This window comes from Salvelinus namaycush, chromosome 15 (assembly GCF_016432855.1).
Source record: "Salvelinus namaycush isolate Seneca chromosome 15, SaNama_1.0, whole genome shotgun sequence".
Taxonomy (NCBI): Eukaryota; Metazoa; Chordata; class Actinopteri; order Salmoniformes; family Salmonidae; genus Salvelinus; species Salvelinus namaycush.
This window is the reverse complement of record NC_052321.1, coordinates 37756491-37762490: the sequence shown is the minus strand read 5'-3', so window position 1 is coordinate 37762490 and position 6000 is coordinate 37756491.

Sequence of the window (6000 nt, the reverse complement as noted above, 5' to 3'; positions counted from 1 at the left end):
CCACTTGATTACCAATTTAGATATTCAAGGGATTAAAAGGAAACAACTACAATGGCTTTGTTGCTGAGGGTTTGTGTGTGTGCTCTGTTTTAGAGGACCACTCCACAGCAGGGATGGATAGAATCATGAGTCAGCAGCCGCTATGGTCCAGCCAACTGAGCCAAGTCTTTCTACATGGATGCTACCCAATTGGCACCCTATTTAGTTGTTGCCATTTAGGACAGACAGCAAAACAGGGAAAGTACATGTGGGTTGTTGAGTCCGTCACTAAAAGTCACGAGAATGTGTCACAACGTAAACGCGATGTAATGACATGAGGAACCATTGAGCAATGTTTATTTTGCACCTTGTCTCATGCATATTGGTCCAAAAACTGTGTAGAAAACATTATCACATTATAGAAATAAATGAAGACGTGTACTTTGCTGTGGGTTTTGGTCAGCATTTTTCTTGCAATGTTATTAGAGATGAACTATCTTCAGAGTAATGACTCGAGACGTCGGTTATAAGGCGAAAGCTTTTTTGTTGTTGTTGGATAAAACGTGTTCACGTTACATTTGACCACTTTAGATTCTACAAAACAATAAAAGCAAGTTGCTAGCGCAAGCCACGCTAATCCCTTGTTGGATTCTTAAGTGGACCACGAGTGAAACATTGACATGTTTAAGATGAGACAGAGGCCCATTTGCTATTGTTCTTTGTTGTCTAGTAGTCATAGAATGACGAGCATCATCTTTGTCTCCTTGTAATATATTTCAACACAGCACAAACACTACTGTTAATCATTTGTGCCTAAGATTCCTTTTAGTAACCCAAGTTCTACAAATCTTCCAAGCTTATTTGTCTGAGGTGGCAAATTCTCAGATTATTTTGCATGCAAAATGATCATAACTTCATAGAGGACATCCTGGTTCCTGATAAATTGAAAGCAATAAATAACATTACAGGATAACATGACTCATGCACTAGTACTACTATTGCAGTCTTAAAAGCTGTCCCCCCTTTTCTCCTAAAGGGAAAATATGATTCTGGGGGGAAAAAAGTGCATTTACATGTATTTAATCCTTAAAGAGTTTATTGGCACATCCATGGGTCAATCTAATTAACATAATACAAACATTCCCATAAAAAAATTAAGCTGGAGATATCATCTGCCTATGTTGGCCTTCCGCATCTGCAGTGGAAGGTGGCCGAGCTACAGCTGTGTTTGTCAGACCATGAGACCGAAAATTGGCCTACAAACTATTATGCTATTACTCTCACGAACTTGATGGTGTTCTCCATTTTGCTTTATGACCCCCACTAGTGTCATGTCTGAAGGTAACCCATACACACGAATGAAAGTAGGTAGTTTTGTGCCAACAAAAATAAGGGCTTAAATATATATACAAATATATATATATATATCTCCTAGATATAGGACAGACACTTCAAAACAGTTATTGCACATTTGTGGCCTGCTGGAGGTCATTTTGCAGTGCTCTGGCAGTGCACCTCCTTGCACAAAGGCGGAGGTAACGGTCCTGCTGCTGGGTTGTTGCCCTCCTACGGCCTCCTCCACGTCTCCTGATGTACTGGCCTGTCTCCTGGTAGCGCCTCCATGCTCTGGACACTACGCTGACAGACACAGCAAACCTTTTTGCCACAGCTCGCATTGATGTGCCATCCTGGATGAACTGCACTACCTGAGCCACTTGTGTGGGTTGTAGACTCCGTCTCATGCTACCACTAGAGTGAAAGCACTGCCAGCATTGAAAAGTGACCAAAACATCAGCCAGGAAGCATAGGAACTGAGAAGTGGTCTGTGGTCACCACCTGCTGCACCATTCCTTTATTGGGGGTGTCTTGCTAATTGCCTATAATTTCCACCTTTTGTCTATTCCATTTGCACAACAGCATGTGAAATTTATTGTCAATCAGTGTTGCTTCCTAAGTGGACAGTTTGATTTCACAGAAGTGTGATTGACTTGGAGTTACATTGTGTTGTTTAAGTGTTCCCTTTATTTTTTTGAGCAGTGTATATATATCTCAAAATGTTTCCTTCTCCGTTTTAGTTACTCCAAAAGAATGGACAGATCTCCGGGCTGAGTGAAAAAGCAGCGGGCAAGACTGAGGAGGTCAACGGACTGTGTGAAGACAGGGTCGTTGCAGACGGTGAGTCATCACAGTGTGGACGAGAGTTAATTTGTGTGTGTATGAGAAAGGATTTACTTTTGGTTTCTTTGAAAAAGAGTTCAGTTGTTTCCTCAAGTTCTTACAATGTTACGATCATGGTGAACACTTCACATTAAGCTACAGTATATATGTGGTTGTAAAGAGTTTATTTGTAATTTCTAATTATAGGTTATTTGTATGAATCAGGTAATTTAACAGTTTTGGGTAATACATATTTGTTTTTTCATTGCAGTTGGTGAGACAAATTCAGTTATCATTTCTCAGAATAAGGACATTCCGGAGACGATAGAGACTCTCACAGAGAAGATACCACCTCTGGAAAACGTGATGGGAAGGAATCACCAGATGCAGACGATGAGGCATCATCGAATGAGACTGAAACAGAAGTGAAATTAAATGAAGTCAATGAACGTTTAAAAAAAAATCTTCAGTTCAATTGGTTTAAAATTCACATTGAAAAAAGACTGACACAACACAAGAAGAAGTGAGCCCTAAGAAAGTAGAGGGCGAAGCAAGAACTCCCGAGGATATCAAGGACACAGAAGAGACCACTATAGATAATGCTGAGGAGAATACCGAGCAGAGCAGATCTGACTGATGATACAATTAAATAAATTGTTGGTGATACACCAAAAGAGTCTGTTGGCGATACACTAAAAGAGCTTGTAGATGATACACTAGAAAAACTGGTTGACGAAATACTAAAAGAGCCTGCTAATGATATACCAGATGAGCCTCCTGATGATACACAAAAAGAGCTTGTAGATGGTACACTAGAAGAAGGGCATATCGACGATGCACCGAATGAGGTTGTTGATGACACAACAGAGGAGCCTGCTGATGATTGTACCTCTTGCCATATGATGACAGACCTCACATTTGTGAAATTTTCTCAATAAAACTACCAAGGAACATACCACAGAAATGATAGAACCTAAGGAGGAAGTCACACCTGAAGAAGTGGCAAAAGTAGAGAGAGAGGCAGAGGCACCAGCCCCACTGGTTCCGGTAGTTGACGAAATGTCTCCATTGAAACGTTTTTTCCTGACAGGTAAAATACACAAGCAGGTCAAGCAAGAACCCACAAAAGAATACAAGGTGGAACCTAAGGATGAAGTCAAGGAAGAACCTACGGAAGAACCCAAGACAGAACCCAAGGATGAACCCAAAGAGGAACCAAAGGAAGAAGTCAATGAGAAACCTAAGGACAAAGTCAAGGAGAAAGTAGAGGAGGAAGTCTTCCCAACCGAAGAGACAGAGGCACCAGCACCAACCATTCTGGATGTTGAAGAAGAAATTATATCCCCGATTAAGAAGTTTTTCACTACTGGAATCTTTGCCGGTTTAAAGAAAAATAAAAAGCTTATAGAAGAGGAAACGCCCGAATATGAGACCGTTGAGAAGGAACAGGAACTGCAAAGCATTGAAAAACAGGAGGACGTAAACACACCAGAGGAAGCTGGACTTGAGCAAGAACAAACAAAAGAGGAGATCAGTCCAGGTGTTGAGGGGGAACAAAATGAGAAAGAACTTCAATTTGAAATTGCAGCCACAATGTTAGCGGGAGTAACAGATTCCCTAATGGCTGAGACATCCAATGTCCCTGAACTCACCGAACTCATTAAGAGTAATGTTCCTAAAACTAGTGGAAACAGAGAGGATGTTCTTGAAGAGCAGACAGCTACTAATATATTACAGACAATTATCTCAAATGAAGCTGAACTTCTTAGTTCAGGAAGTTCAGTCCAGGATATTCTTGAAGACCAGTGTCCTTCTTGGAGTTTCGTAACCGTTATAACAAATAAAGCTGAAACAAATGAAGCCAAACTTCTTAGCTCTCAAAACAAAGTTAAAACCCAGGAAAGTCTTGAAGAGCAGTCTCATTCTTGGGGATTTGTCACCGTCACAGAGGATGTTCCTGAAGAGGAGCCAGCTCCTGTGGTATTACTGACAGTTACCTCAAATGAGGCTAAACTTCTTAACTCTCAAGAGAAAGCTAAAAGCCAAGGAAGTCTAGTCCAGGATATTATTGACAAGCAGTCTTCTTCTTGGGGATTCCACACAGTTATCTCAAATGAAGCTGAACTTCTTATCTCACAAGAGAAAGCTAAAAATCAAGGAAGTCCACTCAGAAAGCTCTTGTCTGGGGCTGGTTTGAAGAAGCTTACTAGGAAGCGGAGAGGTAGTAAACCAGACAAGTTTACCGGATCTGGTGAGCATGTAGCTGAGGATCTACTGTCATCCACAGATTCAGTGGAGTACCAGAAAGGAGAAAGTACTGCCTCTCTTGCAGAAGAATTAGCAGCAGAGCAGGTAAACGTGTCTGCTCAGGCTGGGTTGAGCCACGAATCAGATGATGTAACCTCTGACAGTGAAAGGAAGAAGGATGGTACCTGGACTTCCTTCAAAAAACGAATGACGCCCAAAAGACATCCCAAAAGATCCTCTGAGAGTGAGGATGAGTCAGCATTTGTAGGCTTACATGAGGAGCCAAAGCAAAGTGAAGGGGAGCAGGTACTAGAACATATCACAGAAGAGTCCAAAAAGAAGGTTGATATATCTGTTTCTTGGGAGGCTCTCCTATGTGGATCTGCAAAGAGGAGGGGAAGAAAAACATCGGACTCAGAGGAGGAAGCACCCATGAATGAAGGTAAAATACTAAGTGAACCAGGAAACACTGCAGAGTCGCCATTGGACAGTTCTCAGGAGAGAGGTTATGAACATTTTACCTCTTCCCCTGAGCAAGTTGGAAGTCCCTCGGGGAGTGAAGGGGGGTCTACATGGAAATACCTTAAAAAGCTGATCACCTCAAAAACAAAGGCAAAAACCAAGGAGGCCGTCAAAGTTAGCTCACCAGAGCAGATGCAATCTGGCATCGAAATCACCAAAGAAAAGTCTTATTTTTCTCTAAAGAAACTCATCCCTGGACGCAAAAAGGGAAAGCATGGAGAAAAGCAGGAACCAATATCTTCTGACGAGGCAGATAAGGGTGTTGGATCGGATGATGAGGAGGACTCTGAAACGCCAGCAGTGGTCCCCATGTCAGAGTTTGATGCAGAAGAGCTAGGAGAGAAACACACCATATCAACTGAGGCTGTTATAGAAACTCTATTACACATAACAGAAGAAGAAACCCAGCCAGACGTCTCTAATACGTTCACCGAATCGACCATACCCAAAGACACCCTGCCCACTGAAGCAGAGAAGGCTCAAGCCAAATATACTGTGGAACAGTTGGACCCATCAACATCCCCCACTGCTATGGAAAACTTTGAGGACCTTACAGAATTCAGTAAACATCAGCAACTCAGTGATATACCTGAAGAAGGTTTAATAGAGGAGACCAATGCCACACAAGTGTCTACTCCTGAAGAAGCCACTCAAGACGACACCATAGCCGAGGACCTAATAGAGTTGACATCTGAAGCAGTCACTGCCCCAGAACCTCTAGATGAAGAAACAACAGAAATGGTTTCAGCAGTGTCACAGCTGACAGATGAGACCCCCAAAACATCAGGCAGCACAACACCTGTCCCACTAGAATACGAGTTAAAGGATACAGAGTTACTTCTGCATGAGACTGTTGATACCATTAGCAGAACCCAAACTCTCTCATTGGTAAATACAAAAGACCCACATCTGGAAGCCATTTCCGTTTCCCCACAAATATTACACACAGCAAAAGAGAAGGAAGCAACAGTTTTGATAGCTCATGAAAAATCAGATGCAGTTGAAATCCGCACAGGTGAAGAGTCTCAACAAATTGATCTTGTTGATAAAAGGCCAGTGACTCCTCTGGTAGAGTGTCCATCTGAGGTCACCGAG